General features: G+C 36.3%; 1 pseudogene; it reads left to right on the forward strand.

The window, feature by feature from the left end:
• Positions 1 to 1,191: 1,191 nt before the first annotated feature.
• LOC122147622 lies at positions 1,192 to 22,634 on the forward strand (annotated as a pseudogene).
• The last annotated feature ends 4,672 nt before the right edge of the window (positions 22,635 to 27,306 follow it).

Genomic DNA, 27,306 nt, shown 5'->3' on the forward strand with positions numbered 1-27,306 from the left:
GAATTATCACTCAGTGGCTTATTTAACAATGTATTACTAGAGATGTCTTTGGAAGGTTTCTGTCTTTTAAACACATTAAAATGCACAAATTCACGTTGTTTCTTATTTATATGAAATGCAGGGATTTTTTCAGTACCCCTGAGATTTTAAAATAAATATTTTAATAATTAAATCACATTTCCACGTTCATGGTTCTCTAATGTTGATTAATGCTCAAATGACATGCAGGTAAATAAAAAAATTAAAAAAAAAAAGTTTTATTTTGATTGATGTTATTTTTAAATAATTTATTTTAATTTGACATTTTTATGATTTCATTAATTATTTGCTTTTTGTCAAACTCACAAACCCCCTGCAGTTCGTTTATGAAACCCAGTGCGAGAATACAATGTAATATTTAATGCACTTCATGTGTCAGTAACAATGAATGGAATATATATTTTTTTCTTTGCATTTTTATATCAATATGGTACAACATTATCCTGTTTAAATTAATGTGATAAACGAGTTTGGTTAAAACTAATCTAAAAGTAAATCTAAAAGTAGTCTGATTACATTACCTAAAATGTATAACGCAATGATTATGTTACCAACTACAATTTTTGTCAGGCAATTATATATATATCTATATATATATATATAATATATATTATATATATATATATATTATAAAATATATATATATATATATATTCATTCAGTTTTATATATTATGTTAATTATATAGTGTTATTTAGGTTTAGAAGTGGATTGGCATTCTGACTCATTATTATAATATTTTATTATTATTATTAAATTCTAATGTAACATATAGCTAGGTTCCAACCGTAGTTGCACACACACACAAGCTTGTTTCACATCCATTTTTCGTTTCCTGCCACGTTATTTGAATTATAAAGGCAAGTAATTCAAAGGTTTTCCAGGAGGGAATTTAATGTAAGGAACAAAGTTACCACTCTCGACGTTACCTGGGTGCTACACACATGATACTAGGGGGAAGGTTAAATCTGAGGTTAAAGTTAAGGTAAACTAGGGTAATTGTCATAGCAGCTAATAGTCCACATTGTAGATTATGCACAGCTTGCCGGGTGTTGTGCCTAGTTTCAACCCCCTTCAGATTATTAGCCCCTAGTAGGCCTATTGGTATGTTTAGGAGTAGGTGGGGGTTAGGATTAGACAATCAGGTAGCGATCTGAACGAGGGGGGTAATCTTTTGTCAGGGGTCAGAATTGGGCACAACACTGTCACTGTGTTTACCAGCAAACGGCAGGAATATTAAGCATATTTTAAAGAAAACTGGCACGTTTCTTTAAGATTTTTAGACTAAGGTTTTCGATTTTTTAAAGAACAGTCGAAACACCGGACAGACAAACCGATGCTCCAGTAGCGGCGCGCACATGAAGGCAGCGGAGCTCGTCATCATCGCGTCTGGTCATGTGTTCAGTTTATCTGGGCGCTGTTTTATGAAGGATACGCTGGAGTTTCACTTCTCTCTGAAAGAACTAGTTCTTCGGGAACGCCCGTTGATGCAGCAGCAGTTTGAGCAGAACTTTCAGTTTCGATATTAGCTATAATAGCTGCACTGACGGCAAGATTTGTTTCGTGTGCCACATAGTTTCAGTACGCAGTGGCATTTGAGATCGTTTACGTGCGTCTCTTCTTTGACTCTGGCTCGGAAACTGGTTTCACATGTTGGATTTGTTCAAATAAGCGATGAAGTTTGTTCTGTGCGCGTTTCTGACGGCCGTGATCGCGCTGCAGCGGGCCGAATGTCTCAAGAGGACGTATTATATTGCCATAAGAGAAGAAAACTGGAATTACGCACCCAGCGGCCGAAACCTTATCAATAACCGGAGCATTGAGCAAGATGAGTAAGTTCATTTACAAACAGGAAAAAATGACGCATGACTATTTAGGCTATAAGTAACAGTTAAAGTCCCTAATAGCCGACATTTTCATTGTAATAGGCTAGGCAACTAATAATCAAAACGTAGTATTTATAAATATGTATATGTGTGTGTGGATAAAGCTTCTTGTAATTGCATGGTGCTTTAGGCTAACACTGTTATTATTGACAATAATAACAATAAATCTGATTGTATGATGGATTACCATTATTTACTTATTTCTCTCTCTTAATTCCGCTTTAACAGACATGCGTCTGATTTTCTGATGAAGAGTCCTACCCGGATAGGGAGCGTTTATAAAAAGGCTCTATACAGGCAGTACACAGATGATTCTTACTCCACTGAGATACCTAAACCTGCCTGGCTCGGCTTCCTCGGACCGATTATACGGGCTGAGGTCGGTGATGTCATAGAGGTGCACATGAAGAATTTTGCCAGCATGCCTTATTCTCTCCACCCTCATGGAGTTTTCTATGAGAAGAATTCAGAAGGTTGGATATACATTATCTCTCTACCAGTTCCTTTACTTTTTCCCCCTCCATTCCTTTCCTTGTGTTAATTTTACTGTCTATTCATGTTTATCTTTGTATTACAACAGCAATTCAGCATTTCTTAACACACATCCCATAAATCAATAACAGCAATAAACAAATAGCTTGCAGCAAAGTGTCAAAAAACAACTTGTTTCAGAGCAGTTCAAAGGGCAATCCACCAATTACACGAGACGACATGAACCTTTAGAAAATAGCTACTTGAAGCATCCACTTTTGTAGCTCAAATGAATAATCTGTAATTAAATAATGTGCATATATGTCAAATGTTTTTTAAAAGTTGTGTTTGCACGTCTGTCTCTTATGAACGTCACATGCATATGTACACTGAAAAAAAATACAATTTAATTCATTTTTAAACATTAACAATTCCATGTAAAAATATACTTATATGTTTAAACTTTAATTTCTACACACCTAAATTGAGTACTAATATAGAATTTAGTCTCTTTATTTAATTGTTGCCTGAACTAAATTATTAAATGTTGTTTTTCCATAGTATTTACTTCACCACAAAATCATTTTTATCAGTGTACAGTATGATTGGATACACACACACAAAAAGATTTTGGTCTAAATTTGAATTTTATCTATTTCAATTGCATGCAAATTTTCCAACCATTTGGATTACATAGTTATATCATAAATTAATAAACTTAATGTGATTCATATTCAGTCATACATAAATGAAACAGGTTTGATTTATGTAATAGTTCACAGCAAAGTCCCCAGTGTTAAAAAAAACACTGCTCAGTGTTCATGTGCATTATCTCTTACAATCGAATCAGTGTTTGGGTTAAATTAGATAATCATGTGATGATTGAGGATTAGTGATGGACAGCTGCTGTTAACAAGCAGAATCACTGAAGGAAAGAAAAACAGAAAAAAGAGAATCAGAAAGAGCTTTTTTTTGCCAAGTATAATGACAAGTGACAAGATACAAGAACTACATATGACTCACAGCCACAGCCTTGGATAAAATTAACTGAAATATAAAAAGCCATTAACTCTCTCAAGATCTCAGCAGAAGAGGATTAAACAACTCCACAAACAGCAGCAGCAGCTTCATTCATTACTAAATGGGTGTTTCCCAAAAGCAACTGTGGTCAAACTTGTGACCATAATTAGCAAACAATGCTTTTGGGAAACGCACCCCAGATTTACTTAATTTCTGTTAGATGTCAACAGAAGCTCTTATTGAGAATTACAGAGGTTTTGATGTTGATGATTTATTGAAAATGTCTTGTTTGAAATCATCATCAAGGAGATCAGTGTTTGCTTTTTCTTTGGCTCTTGACTCTTGACTTTTTGACATTAGCTTTTATGTGGCTGTTTTAACTGAGTGTTTGTAAGACACGTTTACAATGACAATGAAAGCCAAGATGAAAAAATGCTCATGCTTATGTATGATGACATAAACATAATCATCTACTTGCCTGATATAGAGTTTAATCTCTGATTATATGGGTGATGCATTGTTTTTGCGATTTTTTTTACAGTAGGATTGTGACTATACAGCTTGAGATCAAGCAGCATCATTCAGTATGAAGAGTTTACAAAGGACTTTGTGCACAAAAAGTTTTCATCTACATAATTTTACAGACACACACAGACATCAAGAATCAAAAATGGTTGGCAATCAACAAAACGCTTCATGTCGCAATGCATGCTGGGAACCAATCAGCTATGAGCAAAGTGATATATTTATCTGATGCAATAAAGCCACTCCCCCGATATCTCTCACTTCAGATTAAAGCAGTTTACAGTAAATAAATTTTAGAGACGAAATTTAGAGACAAAATAATTTTAGAGACAAAGTTGCTGTTGTGTTCACATTGCATGACGGTTCGGCGACAGGAGGTTACACTATGCTTGACTTTACAATAGGAAGAATCCCAGACAACTGTCTGGTCCACAAACTATGTTTCACAACCAAATGCATGCGAGAAGTGATGAGGAAATAACACAAGATCAAGATACTTTTAATAACATTTTAATAACATTTCCAGTCTCGCATGAGAACTCTGAGAGACTGGAAATGTTATTTAAGTGTTATTAAAAGTATTCTCCATTTCTTGGGTCCAAATAGACCGAGACTTTCTCGGAACCGAAGCCATGCTTGCTGATATTGTGGTCTTTAACTCCTCCCCGAACTTCCTGCTGCCCTCTATCTTGCTCTCTCATTGGCTGTAGGTCATCGCCAATGTATTTTTCAGTCAAGTCAAGTCACCTTTATTTATATAGCGCTTTTGACAATACAGATTGTGTCAAAGCAACTGAACAACATTAATTAGGAAAATAGTGTCAGTAATGCAAAATGACAATAGTAAACACTTATTTTTAAAGGCAGTTCATCAGTGAATTTAGTGATGTCATCATCCAGCTCAGTTCTGTTTTAAAAGTATCTTTGCAATCATTTGCAATCAAGTTGACGATATCGCTGAAAATGAAGTGTCCCCAACTAAGCAAGCCAGAGGCGACAGCGGCAAGGAACCAAAACTCCATCTGTGACAGAATGGAGAAAAAACCTTGGGAGAAACCAGGCTCAGTCGGGGGGCCAGTTCTCCTCTGACCAGACGAAACCAGCAGTTCAATTCCAGGCTGCAGCAAGGTCACATTGTGCAGAGGACTCAACTGGTTCCTGTGGTCTTGTCCCGGTGGCCGTCTGAGACAAGGTCTTTACAGGGGATCTGTATCTGTATCTAGTTGTCCTGGTCTCTGCTGTCTTTCAGGGCTGCAGAGATCCTCTCTAGGTGCTGATCCACCATCTAGGCTAGATACGTACTGGATCCGGGTGACTGCAGTGACCATCTGATCTGGATACAGACTGGATCTGGTGGCTATGGTGACCTCGGAATTAGAGAGAAACAGACTAATATGAGCGTAGATGCCATTCTTCTAATGATGTAGCAAGTACACCGGGTGTTATGGGAAGTGTTCCTGGTTCCGGTTTACCTAATTAATGCAGCCTAAAAATTCTTTTTTTATAGATTTGGATATTAGAAGCGTATTAGTGTGTTATGTGTAAGCCAGGTTAAAGAGATAGGTCTTTAATATAGATTTAAACTGCAAGAGTGTGTCTGCCTCCCGAACAATGTTAGGTAGGTTATTCCAGAGTTTAGGGTTGCTAAATAGGAAAAGGATCTGCCACCCGCAGTTGATTTTGATATTCTAGGTATTATCAAATTGCCAGAGTTTTGAGAACGCAGTGGACGTGGAGGACTATAATGTAACAAGAGCTTGTTCAAATACTGAGGTGCTAAACCATTCAGGGCTTTATAAGTAATAAGCAAGATTTTAAAATCTATATGATGTTTAATAGGGAGCCAGTGCAGTGTTGACAGAACCGGGCTAATATGGTCATACTTCCTGGTTCTATTAAGAACTCTTGTTGCTGTGTTTTGGACCAGCTGGAGTTTGTTTATTAAGCATGTAGAACAACCACCCAATAAAGCATTACAATATTCTAACCCTGAGGTCATAAACGCATGGATTAACATTTCTGCATTTGACATTGAAAGCATAGGTCGTAATTTAGAAATATTTTTTAGATGGAAAGATGCAGTTTTACAAATGCTAGAAACATGGCTTTCTAAGGAAAGATTGCTATCAAATAGCACACCTAGGTTCCTAACTGATGACGGAGAATTGACAGAGCAGCCATCAAGTCTTAGACAGCGTTCTAGGTTATTACATGCAGAGTTTCAGTCAGAACTCATTTCACACAGCAGGATTTTGAATTGCCGACAGGTCCAGATATTTAGCATGCCAAATATTTCATGGGCGTTGGTGATTCTCTCAGATCACGTCTTTGATAATTCACACTGCGTGATTGTCACTCGAGTGAACAAGCACCGATTTGCTGCAGATTTCAGGCATTTTTCTGTGATTTGGCAAAACCTGTCAGCGAGTGATAATCAGGGCTAAAATTATGCAGTGTGAACTCAGCATAAACTTACTCTGAAACTCAGTTTGTTCAGCTATCTTCATGCAACAGGCCACAGTTGTCGTTCTTGTGTTTTTTTTTCTCTTTTTTCTGTTCTCATTTCTCTTTCCTTCAGTGATTCCTGCTTGTTAACAGCAGGTGTTCATCCTTAATCAACCTCAATCGTGACTTAGGCTGTGTTTTACAATTAGCATTAACATGCGATCACTGTGATCCGATCAAGCAGATCGGATCATCAGTCAATCGTCAATTATTAAATTGTGCTAAAACTATGTAATACCAAATGAATGGAAAATTTGTATGCAGTTGACATACCAAAAATGTAAATTTAGACAAACCAATTTTTTTTTCTTTTGTTTTTTGAGTGTAACCTTGGTGAAACATCTTTGTTTTTAACCCACGTGGAAAACAAGTTAACAGGCAACTTTCACTGTCATTTATATTAGATTTTTGAGTTTTCAGATTTTTTTTTTTTTTTATGAGGTTATGTTTAACTTTACCATGTCTACTTCCATCACAAGCCAAGTTACTGAATAGGCATTATTGTGTAAATGTTTTAGTCATGCTTGTGATACCGGTTCTGCAAATATTTCCAAATGAGTGTAGCTTCCATAAAATCTGGTTGGAATTTAAAGAAAGGTTGTATATTCAATTTTATACTAAAAAAGAGCAAGGGAAATCCAGTTTAGATTTGTTGCAATTTGTCAAATTATGATATGACTCCTCTTTTGCTTTTACTTGAATTCGCATTACTCTGTATTTTAGGGAGCGTTGTATCCAGACGGCACCACTGGTAGTAAAAAGAGTGATGATGCGGTGGATCCAGGTAAGAGCTACACATACCACGGGCAGGTCAAACCAGAGTATGCACCTACTGAAGCAGATGCCAACTGTCTCACCTGGATTTACCATTCACATGGAGATGCACCAAAAGACATTTCATCAGGGCTTATAGGAGCTCTGCTCACCTGCAAGAAAGGTAAGGTCCGCACACAAGCCCTAATAAACTTTTCACATGTGGAATCTATTTCCAAAAGTTTACTATAGATTGTACAGTATCTCACAGTACCAACTACTTCTTAGCATCAAGCACTAATTCCTCCTAAATTTGATTATTTTTTTACCCTTTCTTTTTCTTTCTCAGGCACTCTGGACTCTAAGCAAAAGCGTTCTGATGGTGGATGAAGATTTCATTTTGATGTTCAGTGTGGTGGATGAGAACTTGAGCTGGTACTTGGAGGAGAATATTAAAATGTTCTGCTCTGATCAAGATGCAACAAACCAACTTAAGAATAACGCAGATGAGGAGTTTAGAGAGTCCAACCTCATGCATTGTAAGTCTCAGGATGTCTCAAACTTTCACTTAGAAAAATTGGGTTGTTGCTTCTTGTGTTCTGACGAGGAATGTTCTTTTTTTTTATGAAAGAAGCTAAAAATGTTTTATTTAAATCAGCTTAAACATTTATATTAATGCACTGTATAAAATAAAAAAAAAAATCTTAATTTTTCCCTAATTTTGCAGAAAATAACTGATTTTCATCAGGTTGTTTTCTTTTGCTTTTAATTATAGTCAGAACCTCTAAATTAACTTCTGACCTGTTATTTTTAGTATTACGGCATTAATGACAATTTTTTTTTTTTTTATACAGACAATTTTATATAGTATTTTTCTGTTTTCTTAAATTACATACAAATTACAAAAAATTAACCTGAAATTAATACAACAATAAAATGTAACATGATAAAAATGACTGGTAGCAACAGCTGCCACACAAAACCCCATAAAATTATAGTAAAATCTCATTTAAATAAGCAGAAAACTGTTATTTTACAGGTATATCCTAAATTATTATGATCAAACACCTTCACTGTAAAATAAAATAAAATAATAAAATAAATAAGTACAATGTCACATGACTGTCAGCAACAGAACATGAAACACAAACAGATCTCTAGATCTCCACATCTTCACTCGTTACCAGTCTGACTTTCTTTCTTTCACTCAAAACTTTAATAGGTTTAGATTTTGATGTTTTATTCAAAATAATAAAGTTTGAAGGCATTTGCTTTAGTTGGGATCTTGACCCTTGACTTTTTAATGTCAGTTTTACTCTTGCTGCTGTAAAACTGTGTTTAAAAGCGCATTCAATCATCATGTCATGGCCTGATTCACTGATCTCATCCAGCGTCTCATCTCTGAGTATATTAGCTGTTAGTTTTGCATTATTTTACAGCAGTCCCATGGATGTTATGACAGTCAGATATTCTTTTTTATTATTATATAGAAAGTGTTTTGATCTGTGTTTTTTGACTCTCACAAATATAAAAAAATCAGAGCATGAGTCTCAACACAATGGAGACAATCAACGAAAAGCTTTTTTTGTGGCTTGTTTTATGATGTTCAGAGTTGATCTGTTTATCTAAATATTTTGTAATCTAAAAATATTTTGTCGATTGTCACTATTGTTGAGGTTCATATGCAGATTCTTGATGTTTGTAAGTCTACATGATATTTTCTGCATAATGACTTTAAAAACATCAAAGCCGGACAAGATTTTTATGCAGTAGTATTCTAAGAAAATAATGTGAATTTTAAAAAATCTAAATAATATACTCTGAGATTAAACTCTGGATGAAACCAGTGACTCAGGCTATACACAATGATACACAACTTCATCGTATCAGGTTTTCTATCACAACTTTTGGTATAACAAATGCGCTGCACTGATCTCCACAATGATGACTTCAAACATTATTATTTTCAATAAAACAGCAACATCTAAACCTCAGTTAATTCTCAATAAAAGGTTTTGATTGAAAGAAATAAAGTCAGACTGGTTTGTTACGAGTGAAGATGCTGAGATCTAGAGATCTGTTCATGTTTCATGTTCTGTTGGGATTTAAAGTGTTTCTGTTGTCTGTGTTTTGTGGGTCACTGTTGTGCCGAAGAGCAGAGTCTGTGCTTCAGTCGAGGAGAAGACCCAGAAACACTGCTGTGATGCTTCATGTTGTTTTATTTAAAGGCAGTAACTGTGTAGGTTGCTGATGCAGTGACAGTTACATTAGCTCATGCATGTGTGCTGTTGTTAACAAATGGTTTCACAATGATAATCCAGGAAATATCTGTAAAGTAGCAGAGTTTTTTGCAAAACATTTAAGAAAAATTAGGACATAAGTTATGATATTTTACCTTAATTTTACATTTTTGCTTGGCAGCCACTTCTGCCAGTCATTGACTGTAAAAAATAAATAAAAAAATAATAAATTAAAAAAAAAAGATCTTTAAACCATTATTTCCATTCATGGTAAACATTTGGCATCCTGTGCTGCCATGCATTTCACCACTTTTTTATGTTTTTTTGTTTTTTTACAGTGTGTATTTTTACTCAAATATACTATACACTCCTATTCAAAGCAGCTGACATTACACTGTAGCAGTTAAACAGTTAAAAAGTGATTCATATAATTATTATTTTTTTTATCTTTAGTATTTCACTGGGTTTGGTACTGACTCCTGAAATTTTATACCAAATCATGGCACTCAACACTACTGGGATTCAAATCCATAGCATTGGAAAATTCCATTGCTCTGTTGTTACATATACAGTAATGTCTGTAACCAAGGGCAATGTTATTTTTAGCAGATGACACATGACTGATTGTTTTTTTGCATACTTTCATGGAAAGTACCTTCTTGTATCTGTTCTACTTTGGAACAAAGCCATTCAGAAAAGTTTAGTTTTCCTTTTGATATCCAAAGTTCTTTGCACTTTGAAATGCTATCATGGCTGTTTGTGATTTTAATATCTAGCCTGACATTTTATTATTTAAATGAATAATAAACAGAATTATTATTTTCTTTGTATTTATTAATGTTTAATTATAAAACTCATGTCATTTCATATCCTTTATTTCTCAGTGTAACTCACTGTTCTCATCTTTTCCCCATTAGCAATCAATGGCTATGTTTATGGGAATTTGCCTGAACTGAAAGTGTGTGTTGGACGTTCCGTGTCTTGGCATCTCTTCGGCATTGGTAACGAGGTGGACATTCATTCGGCTTACTTCCATGGGCACACCCTCTTGGATCGCATGCACCGCACAGATGTGCTTAGTCTGTTTCCTGCCACTTTTGTCACCGCAACAATGATCCCGAAAACAAAAGGAAAATGGTTGTTAAGCTGCCAAGTCAATGATCATGTACAAGGTAACTGCTCTGTTGTCTTTCTGTCATCTTGTGTGAAGACTAATATTTGCTTTAGTTTTTTTTGGGATGCATTGTTTTTGTCTCTAAGCACTGTACGTACAATCACTTTTTGTATTGATTTGTAGAGTTTTTTTCATATTTTTTGTTTGTTTGTTTATTTGTTTTTTACTGGCATGTTTGATTTTTCATGTTTATTCCATGAGGTTGACGCATTGTTTTAGTTATTCGAAGCTAAACAGTTATCATTGTCTGATGACTGAACAAGTTATCACTGTTTGTAATCTCTTTTAGTTTGGTTAACTCTTGAGCTTACCCAAGGGAAGCAAGTACTTTTATGATTTCAAAATATCTCTCTCTCTCTTTGTTTCTCGTGAGCAGCAGGTATGCAGAGTTTCTATGAGGTCTCGGCCTGTGGGTCCACAGCCTCTGCAACAGAGGGCCCTGGCAAAGAGAGACGTTTCTACATTGCAGCTGAGGAGATGGTTTGGGACTATGCCCCTTCAGGGATGAATTACATGACAAATAAACCACTTACTGAACCAGACAGGTAAAACTCAGATGTGGAGATGCTTTAATGCATGATTGAGTAACTCAAAACACAAAAGAAGGGCTGATCTGAAATTGCTGAGGGATTCTGAAGGCACTTAGGAGAGGGTGCTCAGACTTTAGCTTTGCTTGTAACTGTTATTGAATAAATTCTGATTGGATAAACTTTTCCCACTATTCGTTGGTACACAGACAATGCTTAAAAACAGAAAGAACCGGTAGAAAACACTGTAAAATATATATAACAAATTTAAAGATAAATGAGTTTATTTATTTAGAATTTATGTAATTAATGTAATTATTACATATAATTGCTGCTTGCGGGTCTAGTATTATCTCTTATTTATATATAATTTTACTTTTATTTTTTATTTATAATATGCGCATGTTAATGTTGTCATTGTATTAGAGTGTTTTTTACATTAATGTCTTTCTTTACCTGCAGTGACTCTGAATCGTACTTCAGTCGTGATGGTGGTTATCTGGGTGGAAAATATCTGAAGGCCAGATACATTTCATACACTGATGACACGTTTACTACCAAAAACACATTTAGCGGGCAGGATGTGCATCTTGGAATTCTGGGTAAAAAATCCTCACTTGTGTCTTAGATGTTTTAGAACACTGATATGTGTTTGATTAATATTTTAGAGTTGGCATAAAATTGAAAATTTGCGACTGGCTTAACTGCAAATTTTAGCAAAGAGGGTTCAAGCCATATAACAGGAGTAGAAAGTTTTGATTAAAGAAAAAAGATAAAATAATGCATATATGAATTGTTAACGATAAGACCAGTAACATACATAAAGAAAAACGTGGTTAGTTTTGATTTCCTGCCAACATTAAAATTTTTGAATAAGAAGTGTAGGAATGTGTCCTAGAGGTAATATCATGCTGTGATGTATGAGTGCTTTTCACGTTTATTCATGTAGTTTAAAATTATTCTCTAACACCCCTTCCCCACTCCCACTGTAGGTCCGGTCATCAGCAGCAGAGACTGGTGATGTTATCATTGTGACATTCTTTAACAGTGCTACACGTGACTACAGCATTCAGCCACACGGTCTGCATTATGAGAAGGCCTATGAAGGAGCAAGTATCAGGATGGTAAGGTCATTTACAGCTACAGCTATACACACAGTTATACAGACATATCTTCATTTTAGGGCTTCTAAATGAGGCGAAAGCAAAGTAGGGGGCATTCACACAAAAAAGCTTAAGAACTTCTGCTGTGATATTTCATTTGGAAACGGAACAGCAATGAATACAAAGAATAATATTTGAAAGCTTCATACACACATTGCACAACCTTTGACTGCAAATATTGAAAATTCAAAGCATACGTCTTAAGTTTTAAGTCATAAGTCTTAAGTCTCTAGAATTTTTTTTTTTTTTTTTTTTTTCACAGGTACTCAGAAAGCTGGAGCCTCTGTGGCTCCTGGGAAAAAATTCACCTACCGGTGGAAAGTAATTGAAGGTCCCTCCAGCGCTGATCCTCCTTGTCTTTCATACTTGTACTATTCTGCTGTTGATCCTGTTCGGGACACTAACTCTGGTTTATTTGGACCCATACAAGTGTGCAGGAAAGGTGTCCTTGATGGAAGTGGCCATCAGGTAACAAACATACAAAGACCTATACAGCAAATTTCTTCTAAAAAAATTTATATATATATATATATACACACCAACCTCAAGATTTTTCAGGGTTGATTGTTTGAAGAATGCAGTCAACACTGCAGTTTGTAGACAAGTCAAATTTATTTGTCTTTTTAGTATCAGTTTAAACAGAAAATCTTATACGGATATGCACAGCACGCTACGTATTGCATTTAATAGTTAACTATAAAAAATGTTTTATCTAATAGGTCTCACAAAAACAAAAACAAAAAAGATTTGTGCCTCTAATGCTTTAGAAAAAAATCATGGGACACCAAAGTATACCTTATTTTTGGAATGTGCCACATATGCAATGCACCTGTTGCTTTTCAGACTATGAATGACTATAATGGCTAATGTGTGTGTGTGGTGTGGTGTTGTGTGTGTGTCTTGATGTTTTTCCATGTGGGTGTGTCTCTTAAGCATGCTGACAAAATTCAGCATGAGTTTTTTCTGCTGTTCTCTGTGATGGATGAGAATGAAAGCTGGTATCTGGAAGAGAACATTAAAAAGTTTGGCAGCAGGGATTCAGATCCAGATAATCAAGAGTTTCAGGAGAGCAATAAGATGCACGGTATGTGTTTTGTGTGTTTAATCACACAGTCATGTGCATTTACATCCACACTTTGTGAATACACAAATTTTGGTTTGACCATATTCCAGTTAAGTATGTGTGTTTTCCTTCTCAGCGGTGAATGGCTTAATGTATGGAAACCTGGAAGGTCTGGACTTGTGTAACTGGGAACACGTTATGTGGCACGTACTTGGCTTGGGCACTGAGGTGGATATCCATGGGGTCTATTTCGAGGGTAACACGTTTCGACGAGATGGGATGAACCGTGACAACACTCTCAGTGTCTTCCCCGCATACCACAGTGACGGTTAGCATGACACCTGACATAATGGTAAGTCACAGTTCTTTTACATCAGGGCTATGTTGGTGTGTAAATGCCTGTACACTCATATAACTTGCTTTGAAAACGTAACTTGTAATGCTTTTACTAATAATGATTTTAGTGTTGTGCCAGATCCTAACCCAACTAGCAATGTTTTGTTTCCAAGAATGTTCCAAGCACAATATAAATACAATAACAACAACAATACTGGAGGAAATAAATAGAAAATTATACAAATATATACATATATACTTAGTAAATGGATACTAATGAAATCACGGACTTGCAACACTGTTTCGAATGAGTAAATCATGAAAATACTAAAAATTCAAGTATTCAGCGATCTCATTTAATGGTTTCAAATGAGATTTATAGAGTTTACTGAATATTAATTGAGCAAAGGTGAAAGTGGATTGGAACAGAAACTCTATCAGGTCAAGGAACGAACAAACAGAGCGAACACAACATGATTGATGATTCCAAGCACAAGTCTATGTTTCTGTATGGTTTTTTAAAATTTGAAGCAGCTCTATCACTTAGAGACTGGCATGGGCGACAGCAGACTTGGGTGAGATGATTGAGGCAGGGGTTGTAGTCGAGGGAGAGCTAGGCAGAGACTGGTTTATAAAGGAGTGATCCTGCTAGTCATTTAGGTCTACTTTGCAATCCTAGCTGGTCCTGGCATAATGAGTTATGGCCTTAGCTGGAAATAGGGGGTCTGCATCAAGAGATTTTCTGATAGTAGAGGTCTGTGTAGGTGTTCACTGAACATGAAGGGCTGTTTTTTGGTATTTGCTGGGCACAAGTCCAACATCTGGCCTGGATACAGACTGACTGACTGTGGTGACCTTGGTATAAGATTGACACAGACAAAGTGAAATAACTGCCCGCTTCAAAAGTTTGAGGTACATGTTCTAATGATAATAATGAATTAACAATATTAAGAAGCGTTCTTGACCCCAGGTTGTGATACAAAATGACAATTGTAGCACCATTTTATAATTTTTCTACAGTTTAAAAGTGAGTAGCACATCAAAACAATGGACATTCTGGAGCACATTCTGATATTGTTAAACTGTTTTGTTGGATATTGTGGGATTTTGCAGTCACAATGTTGAGCAAGTCATCATGGCAGAAAAAGGTCCAGCTTGCTATAGCAGATTTGCGCCAGAGCTAAACTAAAGAGGAACTTAACTAAATTTAATGGTGCAACAATTGTGCGAGAGAAGAGGCACAACTCACTATTGATGTGACATTGGATATCAGAACACACAAGGACTAACTAACTTGTCTTTAAAATGCAATCTCAGAGTGATCAGCTAGTCTGTAGGTGCTTATACCCGCTGGTAGCCTCTTTGCAGAGTGAGATTGCTGCAATTCTTGCCAAGTGGCTTGGATTGGGAATGCTGTTCCCAACAAAGCAGTCTATGTCTTATGGGAACTCCAGAGGGTATTGAGCCCCTCCAAACCAACAAAATTTGTTACAGAGGCATTGCTGAATGATTTGATGTCTGTGAATGCCTGTTTCTTGCCCAAGTTTGTTGAATGCTGGCTGCGAGACCAGCAAAGGGTCAGCGACTGTGGCTGTTTGTCATTTTTTTTTTTTTTACTGATTCAGTGTTAAAGAGGAAATATGCAGAAGGCCATCCAAGCCAAACAGATCAAATTCAAGGAAAAACATATTTACATCTTCGAGGACTTTCCTCCTGAAATTGCAAAAATGTGAGCGGCAATTCTATGATCTGAAGCGAGAGCTGAAGTCCCGGTCTGATGTGAGATATGGGTTAAAAGAGGTCTAAACCAGTTTTTCGGATTACCCATAGTGATGTTGAGCAAAAGTTAAGGCCAATTCACACTGCACTGAGAGACGCAAACTAACACAGACAGCCGACCGACAGACAGACATGTCAAGCCCTGACAAACACACAGATTTCAGTGTGTTCAATCGTGCGAAAACAAGCACAAAAAACTATTTGTTGGTGTCTGTCAGGAAAGTGTGAATGACATCTGTGAAACAGTACATAAATGATTTTTTTTAGTGGACATGAGGATTGATTTACAGTAGGTCGACTGTCCAGTTGTTCATATGCATTTTTTATGACTGGTCATCAGTTGCTTATTTCTATATCAGTTTACCTAAGGAAGTTAGCAGTACCTGTCTGTTAGTCTACTTTGATTTGAAAAGATAATTTCCAGCCACCTCTTTATCATTATTTGTGCATCTGCATATCTTCATGCGCCATGCTAATCCTCAGTCAAGTGAACTCTAACCCCCTTTAGTGGATTCTTACTGGTGTGAAATACTAATGAGCACAAACATTAGTGCCGTGTATTTTAGAAGTAATTTTAAAACATTATAACTTAAAAACATATTGGATGTCCTGTTTTGGTTGTAACATGATCTTTTTATATGGTTTGTGGATTGAGTCATTTTAAGTTTTTTTCAGTGAAAAGAGTGACTCACACATACAATGGGCACTACGTTAGCTAGAGATCGTGACAGGGAGAAGGTGGGGTAGGAGGGGTGACAAAACTTTCATGGCCCCCATAATATTTTTGATGTTTGGAAAAAATTTCGGAACATATGCGAGCTGTCAACAAAGAAAGAACAGAGCCTCTGCTTTTAAGCAACAAACCAGTATTTAATAATCTAGCTTCATGAATCCTCTTTGTTTTTTTTTTAATCAGCAGCTGGAATGTTGGCTGAGTGGTTTTCATTAAAACTAATCAACACTGTGAACAAAAAGCTGAAAAAATCGTCCCCTACCAAATAACAATGAAAAGACAGAAAGCCAGAAAAATTCAGTCAGCGGTGGAGAAAGAGATAAAGAAAAGCCGCTGTCCAAAGCATTTTTTAAATACATTTCAGGCATCTATCCTGACAAACCTTCATTCCATCTCATAGTCCACGATAAGTGCATGGAGTGTCATGCATATTTACTTAGGCTGCTTGCTCAACGCTGAAAATAAAATCTGAAATACAAGGTAAAAGGAAAATCAGTTTTGTTCTCATGAAAGCAATTGTGGGCAACCGACAGTGTGTTATGCTGACTCTAGATAACCTCACGCTTTACTTTAATGCTTACTTTTAATCTCTGGTCATCCATTGTTGTGCCCATTTTGTCACTTTACTCTTCACTGTGCTGTACTGCTGAACCCTGCATTGTGTAAAAAAATAACTGCTGTTCAATCACGCCTGCTCTACCACTAACTCCACCCTGTTGTCGCCTGCTGTTACCATTTCCCCACTCAGACAGGGATTATTACAAAACAAACTCCCTTAATGGGTTTGTTGAGGGTGCTTTTGGAGTCTGTTCTAAACATAGTTCTTGAGGAATTATTTGGTACTCAATCCTTAACCGAATACACACATCTTCACTTTATGCCAGACACACTCATTCAGTTCAGTGTGGTGCACAGGACTCACTTTGTCCAGAGCTAAACTAAACAAAATATTTCCTGACCATTCTCAATTTCAACCTGCATTGCTGAAACATCTACATTACTAGACTCTTTCTAGTTCTGTTCCAACTTGTGTCATTTCTGGGGGAGAGTTTTAAGGTGTCTTTTTTCTTTTTCTCAACAGACCCTATAACCCCCCTACAGCATTGTTTTGTTATTCTTTCTAAGCTGACCACTTTGACAGTACAGCCTTTGAAACTTCACTGTCTAGACCACTTAATAACAGGAAGTCTAACCAGTCTTTCTGTTTATAGCCACTGGGTTTTTAGAGTTTATTTGCATTCTCTTAAATAAAGTGACAGTGAGACAAGAAAACGGAACACTTCATCTGAAAATTTAGAACGCGCGGGGAACCTGTTCTTGGAATACTTTCATGAGACAAATGTTATCTTTACTGTTCTTAGTCTCTCAAAATACCAGTTTATTTGTGATGCCACATAATAGTCAAATATAGACACTACTAATATATTTTAGCAATTTACACAGCAAAAAATGCTCATACAGCAAACGCAGACAGGAACAGAATTGTTTTTGACTGTCACAATAGAAAATATATTACCACCAATGTAACATCCAGAGAAACAATATTAAACATACATATTATTACATTGAAGTAGTTTTAATCATGACTTATGAATTATTTGATCAGCTACATTATAATCCAAACGATTATGGGAACAGCTAGGGTTCAAGGAAGGGGTGTGTAGGATTTGGCACGGCAATGGTGTAACAAAGTTAGGGAAGATTTTATTCCAGTTTCTGTTCTGCTTTTTATATACAGTTGCTAGGTATAAAATGTATAATGTATGAAAAGCTTGTTGTTTGTTTTGTTAAATGATTAAAAGATATAAACAAATACAGATTATATTATTCTTTGACATTAAACATTTGCTCATCATTGTGCTCTTGTCTTCTCAGGCCAGTTTGAGCTGAAGCTGTCATACAGCTGATCACTACGAAGCTGGCATGCGTCAACATTACGAAGTCAAAGGCCTGTTCGACAGTGACTCCTGCACCAGAACATTTCCCCTCCACAGTGCGCTACTATATAGCAGCGGAGGAAGTTGGTGTGGCATTATGCCCCAAACCGCACATGGGAATTGGAGAAACACAACACTACACTGGAGGAAAGGTATACACACAAACTTAAAAGTGTATGTATGCTTGAGACTCTATATTTCACACAAAAGCTAGCCACACAGTTTTTTACCTTTTTACTGTTATTTTAGGATTACTTGAATGTGTACACATTTAGACACACTATTTCATATATTATCATTTTTTTTTTCCCTTTTTCTTTCCTGCTTTACTCAGCCCTGGGAAGTATTTTCCTTGAACTAACTCAGATACTCAGATTGGTGGTAAATATAAGAAGGTGGTGTTTCGTGAATACATAGATGACACATTTACCAAAAAGAAACCCAGACTTCCAGAGGAGGAGCACTTGGAAATAATGGGTATGGCACATCTGACTTTGGAAGTGTGAAGTGTAAACTTATTTTTTTCTTCTGAAAACACGAAAACAGATTTAGTTGTAAATCTTGTAATCCGTCATTTTGAAACCTGCTTCACAATAATCATACATACATACATACAGGGCTCGCAAAATGTCATAATCCCTGGTAGCCCATCGGGCAGGTACTCTTGAGATTTTTGTAGCCCAAAAATTAATTTAACTAGCCCAAAAAAAAAAAAGACCTTTTTTTTTTAATATAGAAAATCAGATAGGAATAATATAAAAAGATTTTTAATACACAAATATCAACAAATATGAAAAAAGGAATTTTTATGTAACTATTTACAGGGTATCTGCAGAATTTAAAAATAATAATAATAATTTAAGGCCATTTTAAGAGCTGCACAAGTAAAATGAACACCGTATGAGTTGTGTTGGACAATGTCTATGGTAACATACAGTATTGAGCTATAAATTACATGATTTACCAGTTCAGATACAGGTTTTCACACGAAAACTCTTATAGCATTTAACATATTAAAAACTTTTTAATGGCCTTAAGTTTTATTCTACTGCTCTTTAGGAGTTTTTTAAGGACCCGCGGGAGATCTGCATTTAAGAGCCCATAGGGCAGTGCGGATACATTTTGGTAGCCCGACTGGAAAACACAATAGCAGAGCACAAAGAATGTGCCCCAGCGGTCCGTCATCGAGCATGTGGCCGAAATGAGGCAGAAAATTAACCGTGTCATATTAAAAAAACACTAATTTCTGGAAGGGAGAGGAGAATGCGTGTTAGTTTCCCAGTCTAGAGGAGCTCACCCTCTGTGTCATGCCTCGCACGGCTTATCTGGCCGTGGGCGAATGAGCCTCAGCTGTGGCCGATCAGCATGTGATGAGCAGGTGGCAGGTGCAGGTGCAAGGTATAGGTGCAGGTGCAGGTGCAGGTGCAGGTGCTCCTTGTCTGTCTCCAGGGCAACGCTGATGGGCGTTCAGGAGCTCGTCACAATATATATAGTGGAGATAAAAAATTCTTTTTTTCTGAAATATTGTTAATCCTTATAGCTCAAAATTTGAAGGAATATTAGCTGTACTAATATTAACTAATGTATGTATGTGACTAATGTATGTATTAGTACTATTGTTATACTAAGATGTTTAACAAAATAACAAGATATTTCAACTAAAAAAATATATTTTGTAGCACAAAAGAAGATTACAACTAAAATTTTGGAAGGTTCCCAGAACGCGGGGATAAATTTTAAATTTTAAATTTTAACAGAATTTTGTTACAAGAACGTTTCTCCAAATATTCAGTGTTGGTTCTAAAAAATTTATATATATATATATATATATACAATTTAATGTATGTTTATACACAGTGTATAAAAATATATATGTAAGAGAGATGCAAGGTTAGTAACCAAAAACAATAAGCATCACACATTTATTGATGAGTGTTAGATGAATATTCACTATTGATAATGCAGGTCTCTTTGTTTTAGCTCATTACCTTTGCTTTAGTGAATCTCATTTTATCTGCAGGACCCATCATTAGAGCTGAGGTTGGTGAGAGGATTCAAGTTGTGTTTAAAAACAATGCCAAGAGGCCATATTCTATTCATGCCCATGGAGTGAAGACCAGTAAAACCCATCAGGATGGTGTTCAACCAGGTGTGTTATTACAAAGCTCTGTCTAATTTGTCTTTTTATATGGGAAGGAGAGATTTAATAGTATACCAATACGTATTAAAACCTCTCTGTGTTTCATGTGTTACGTGTGTTATAGGTCATATGCTGACATACAACTGGACCATTCCAAAACGATCAGGTCCAGGTCCCAGTGATCCAAACTGTATAACGTTTGCCTACTACTCCTCGGTCAGCTTAGTTGAGGTATAAAGATGAAAGCAAAAAGTTGAGTTTTTACAGTATGATTGTAGACTTTACAGCTCTACTATGTGAAATGTTCTTCAGGACTTGATGATGTGGTTGGGTGGGTCCACTGATAGTGTGCCGCAAAAACACCCTGAACAGTGACAGAACGTAGGACAGACGTTGGATAAAGAGTTTGCCCTCCTTTTTATGGTGTTTGACGAAAATGAGTCCCCACCACTACCTGGATGAAAAATAATAAAAACTTACCTCAACCCAGACCCAAATGAGTTTGACAAATACGGTGGGGACTTTTATGGAGAGCAACAAAATGCATGGTAATTATGTGTGTCATTGTCTGTGTTTACAAGTTTACTGGAGAAATACATGGTGCCTTCAGATTGACTTTTTTGAAGAACTTTAAAAATTCTTTCTCTCTCTTCCACAGGCATTAACGGAAAGTTGTATGCTAACCTCCATGGTTAAGTATGACACAGAGAATGACAAGACCGAGTGGTATTTGATAGGATTGGGGGAATGAAGTGGATATGCACCCTGTGCATTTCCATGCTCAGAGCTTCATTTACAAGGTATATACATAAATACACCAGATGAAAAAAATATTTATGGAGTGGCAGGGGGTGGCATGAGGACAATGAGGAGTGTTGTTAAAAGCCAAAGCAAGCGTTCAATGCATATTTCTTGTGAATTTATGACCTGACATACACATGCATGTCCGTAAATATATGTAGTCTCGTGTAGTCAGACCCTTCAGTTAATGGAAGATGTGAAAGATGATGATGACAACCTTAATGGAAGATGGAAAAAAACACATGAGGCCGTGTTTGACTGACACGTCAAACAACCGAATCACAGTTCAGTTCGTTTTTCGTTCAGTGTCACGTTTCGGGGTGTGGAAATATCGCCACAATTAACAGACACAGTGTGTAAAACTCTTGAACGTATTTTGAAATATTCTATGCCCGCAAAACTTTAAATATTTCAGCGCCAACACTTTTGAAACGCCCTCCAGAGTTTAGTTGATGCCTGATAAGCGCTCGTCGTCACTGTTGTAAACGAGTCACGGCGTTTCTTTCTTCTCCTTTCATGAGGGGGTTTGGCATCACTGCATCTATGTTTCCGGACAGAATGTTCAAGAATGCGACACACGTCTTTCAGAAATCCTATGTAGAATTTCAACCAATCCGATGAAGACCACTTCGATTTCGCCACTCCGGAAGTGTTTCCACCTTTTGTGTCCCATATGCATCAGACATTTTAGCCAACAAGAATAACAAACAGATAAATGCTGATTTATAATTATAATTATATTAACATTACGTATACAATTAAGGAAAATAAATTAAGATTCCAGATTCCTTACCCAACATTACAATTATAGCTGCCATTCTGCCAGTTTTTATTTGTTTGTGTATTTATTTTGTATATATTTTTTTTTCTCAGATGGCAAAAATATCTATATTGAATTAATAAAAGCAGAGAGGGCAGTCTTTGAGAATTCAAACTTTAGTGTTTGCAAGTCTTTTTGAATCACTTCATGTTAAACGAACTGAACCCATAAGAAGCAGTTTTTCATTAGTTGGGCCTCTGGTAGGGGTGCTGCGGGTGAGTTGGGAGTTGGTTTGTGTTTGTTGGTATTGATTTTTTTTTTTTTATGAATACCAAGTAATACACCTATAGAATGACAATGTTTTGAACAATCACTACTTTGCAGTACATAGTTTACCTTTTTAGGCTCCCTTCTTCATCACCATTGAAGCTCTGCTGCTAAAAGCAGACTGGGAGACACTGCTTACAGTTACAGTTTTATACATTATAGATACCGAATGATAGGGGTGACCTCCCCTCCATGCCACTCCGGTAGATCCATTCCCAAAACCACTAATGCATAAATACAGCTTAAGTGTTAAAATGTCTCTCAAACATTCTGATTTTCTCTCCCTCAGATGAATCATTCTCATCGAGCTGATGTATACGACCTGTTCCCAGAAACATTTCAGACCATTGAACTGACTGCAGGAAGTCCTGGGCAGTGGCTGCTTCACTGCCATGTGACCGACCCACATCCATGCGGGCATGGAGACGCTTTTCACTGTTTATCCTAGAGGTTAGTAGTGAAAGTTTGTAAATAGGCCTGCAAAGCACCTAGCCTAGAGAGGTCAACATAAGGGTGCTTTCATACTCATGTTAATAATGTGGACCCAAGTCTGTTTTGCCCTTAGAGTTCAAGTTGTTTGGTTGGGTGTCAAATCATTCTTCCAAACTCAGACATGCATTAGTGTCCAATCCTGCTTCTTCTTCCTAGTATGTGTGTGTGTAGATGGTAAACCCAATGTACACAAAAACATCAATAATGAAAGAGTGCCCAGAAAAGTTGGCACTCTTTTCTGGAGTGAAAGCTTTTAATCTTTTGTTCACAGACACTGCAACAAATGCATTTGTAAATCCGGAATGTGCAGGGCGATTCACAAAAGCAAGAATCAACGTGTAATAAGAAGCTTACATAGATTTGAAAGCTTCCAGTATAATCCACAAATACACAAGGAGCTTTGTATATATGTATGCAATAATGTATTTATGTGGGCAAAAAAATACAGAGCCGACTGTATTAGTATATTGTGAAATGTTCTTCTGTATTTGTGGATCCTTTGAAGCTTTTATTCACATACAGCAGAGAGTTGATCTCCAATGTATTTGGATCACCTCCACATTGCTTTGGACAGCAAATGATAATGTAAATCAGGGCTCCCCAAATGGGTTTGTGAGGGGAACTACAGGGGGGGGGTTCTTGGTATTTTTAATAAGTTTCTGTTTTTAAACAGAAGGGACAGTTTGCTCACGGGACGATAACCTTGTTGTCAGTCGTTCTGTTCTGCCTCAGAATTTAGCAGGAGACTTTTGAAAGAAATTTTATATTCAATAATTTGCAGAGTTTTCATCAGAGTCACAGAGAAGGGGAGATAATGGAGGCATTTGTAAGGGGACCCAGAAGATGAATATATCCAAGATAGGATTCTGATCAGATTTAGAGATGAATCTCTGTAAAGCTGCAGCTTCCAAGAACACTGACAAACATTGACGATTTGAGCAAAATCCTGAGCAAAGTAAAACCAAAATGAAAACCTTGAGTAGGAAGTAGAGGTGAAATTGCACAAGAAACAATAAAATACATAACCCGAGAGAATTGGTGTGCCACACAGAAAATGGTACAAAAAAAATTATGTCATAAAAATGCTGGGTCAGTGATGTTTCCTTTGCTCTGTGTGCACCCATTCTAACCACAAACAACCAAATAAAACACGCCTGAACCAGCTATTGAAGTACTTAAAAAATACAGGGGAGGTAAGTTTTGAGCTGGGCTTAAGTGAAATGCATTTCAGCTTGGCAAGTATCCTCTCATGAGCTGCAGCCATACAAACATCCACAATTGCACACAAGTGCATTGGTCTTAGAGTTTTGCACAGGGTGGTGGAAGCGCTTGCGGAAGAGGTTTTGTCTTCAGCTGCTTTTTGAAAGATGTGATTGTCTCAGCAGTTCAGGTAGAGGTTTGCAGCTCATTCCACAAAAGAGGAACATAGAGGGTGAAGGTTTTGGAGAGCAGATATGTCAGATTACAAAAGATGAGATGCAAATCATGTTAGGGTGGCAGAAACACATTTACTTTAGCTGGTAGGGGTATATAAGGGAATACACAGGATTTTAATCTGCATGGGCCAAAGAATTGTGATCAGAACAAAGATTAGAGGTGGAGTACTTGCACAGGCCACCAGGGCCTTGGTAAATGTTGTAAGCATGCACACCTAACAGTGTGGTGGAAAGGTTTCAGCCAGGTGTGTCTGATAATTAAGGCAACACGGTACAAAGAGCCATTTTCATTGACAAAGCTACCTCCAGGCTCCTCAACCCAGGGATGCTTTTAACCCATCTTTTCAAGGAGGGAAATGCAGTTCGGTGAACAGTGTCTATAAGCTTGCATTGCTCACTATCAAATCCACTTCCAAAATAACTTGGCCATTATGGTTAATGTGTAGACTCTTTTGAAAGAGAGGAATATCATGTGTAGCGAGGATAAATACTCCTCCCAAGGGAATTCCTGTGATTCTTGCAACATTATCATATTTAAATAATATATATTAAAGTTGAACAGTGATTAAAACTCTGGTAAATTGAAGCACGTAGCTAAACTGAAGCAAATCCAAGGTGGTTTTCTTTTAATAATGGTGTTGGTAATAGAGTTTATATTCCTTGCCACAGTCACCTCAGGCACCTTGCTCCAAAACAGGGATTCATATAACCCTGGGTAAAAAAGCAGTGGTAAGAACAATGATAACCTTGTGACAAAGCAAAACCAGATTTATAATACAAAAAACAGATATATAAAACCAGATTTTTTTTTTATACAAATGTATTTATAAAAAAAAAAAAAAAAAAAAAAAAAACGGTAATAACATATTGACAAAATTATTTAGATCCTTTACTCACTTAGTAAAATTGAACATAAAATTAAACATTTAATTATAGTCAACATTTTGCGTATAATGCAACAAACTTTTGCACATCTGGATTTAGGGATTTTGGGTTCAAGTCTGGACTCAATGTTTATTCACAGAACCAACTCTAAGCCACTCTTGAACTGTATTAGTTGTACTTTGGTTCATTTTACGGTTGAAAGGTGAACCTTTGGCACAGTCTGGGGTCCTAAGTGCTCTGGATCAGATTTTTATTAAATATATTTCTTTCTTTTGCATAATTTAGCTTTTCCTACCCTGGTGTATATTCAAATTTTCGAAGCATCAGAAGAGCTCTCTGTGAGGAATCGATCAAAATATATGCTGTAGTCATATAGATCTGCTTTAATTGTCCATTCATTCAGTCGGTTTCATTTCATTGAATTGGAGAAATCCGTTGATAAACCAGTCTGAATTATTCATTCATGAATAGAACTGATTTTGGTTCAAATCACTAATTAAATGATCCTGTCACAGTTTTAGCTGACTTCCACATTTCTTTCTGGAGCTGCTGGTGTGTGAAACTCATTATTCACTAGGTTATAATAATAAAAAATAATAATAATTTCCTTGTCAAATTTCAGACATTTGACAAGCACTTCATTCTTTTAAAAGAATTTGATATACGAATGCGCACATTTTTCATCAGTGGAGAGAAAGGGGAGTCAATGGAGGCATTCGTAAGGGGATCCAGAAGATGAATATATTCTGATCAGATTGAGATACAAATCTCTGAGAAAAAGCTGCAGCTTCCAGAAACATTGACAAATATTGACGATTTGCTAAAAAACCAATTTGAACAAAAGTGAGAAGGGAAACAGAGCTGAAATTGCACAAGAAACAAAAAAACCAGAGAGAAGTGCAACAAAGTTGACCATTTTGCTGTAGTGTGCCTTACAAAAGCAGTTCAAGAAATTATGTCATGAAAATGCTTGTCAGTGATGTTTCTTTGCTCTGTTCTCAGAAATGTTGTTGCGAGGGGGAGGGGAAGTTAATGTTTTTTTATCTAAGATTATGAGGGCACATTCATTTAAAAAAATAAATAAATAATTACGTCCATTGATAAATCATTCCATAAAAAATTCAAAATCTCAATTTTGATTTCATGGTGACTTTAAAGGTAGGCATACACTGTTAAGTCACTCACAGGTTCTTGAGCCCTTGCACACGTTATGAGTAAGTTCACCTGTTGTCCCGGTACCCAGGAGATACTTGAAAGGTGTGTGTGTAAGTGCATTGGTCTAAGAGTGTGCACAGGGTGGTTAGTTCACCCATAAATAGGGTGTATAGTTCATGCAAAAAAGACAATTCTGTCATTTACTCACCCTCATGTTGTTCCAAACCAGTAAGATTTTCGTTCATCTTCCAAACACAAATGAAATCTGAGAGATTTCTGTCCCACCATTGACAGTCTATGCAACTACCACTTTGATGATTCAAAAAGTTCTTAAAGAGATCTTAAAACTAATCCATATGAATTAAGCTCTTGAGACAAATTTTCTGAAAAGACTTGATCGCTTTATATGATGAACAGATTTAGTATAAGCTTTTATTCAATGTGAAATCAAAGTGCAGAAACATCTCAAAGATGATCCACAGAAATGGGATAGAGCTGAGCTGAATGTCAAAATGTCAGAACAACACCAGAAAGTCATTGCCCAGAACTTGAAATTCTGCTTTCTTTATGGTTAATTTTATCTTTCATATTGGCTTTGATTAAAAAATAAAAATAAAAAATAAAATGCGGATATCTTACCGTTACATGGATAAGAGTTGTTCCACAAATTTTTATTTTAATTGCCTTTATTCAAATGACAAATAATTAACTTTTTGTTATTGCAAATATTCAAATATGCAAATATATAAATAAAACTATACAAAATGCAAAACAACATACATTAAAGGGATAGGTTACCAAGAAATGAAACTGAAATAATTATTTTCTCACCCTGGTCTTTCTCTTTCTTTTATTAGAGCACAAAATGAGATTTTTTCTTTTTTTTAATTAAATTTCCTAGTTGTGCTTGTTCATATAAAAGCAGTAAATGTTTATTTTTTCAAGTTTGCAAAAAATTTAAAATCCAAAAGTACAATATTTTGATAAATTAAGATGAATAAACACAGCATGAAACGTGATGCCTATAAACCATCAAAAGTATGCATATACTTTCTGTTCTGAACTCTCTGTTGTGTTAAGAATAATTCCTCTCTCACTTAGGGGATTTTATTATGCACTTAACTTTTTAATGTTAACAACTCTTTAGAGAGGATGAATG

Source organism: Cyprinus carpio, chromosome A15 (genome assembly GCF_018340385.1).
Source record: "Cyprinus carpio isolate SPL01 chromosome A15, ASM1834038v1, whole genome shotgun sequence".
Classification (NCBI taxonomy): domain Eukaryota; kingdom Metazoa; phylum Chordata; class Actinopteri; order Cypriniformes; family Cyprinidae; genus Cyprinus; species Cyprinus carpio.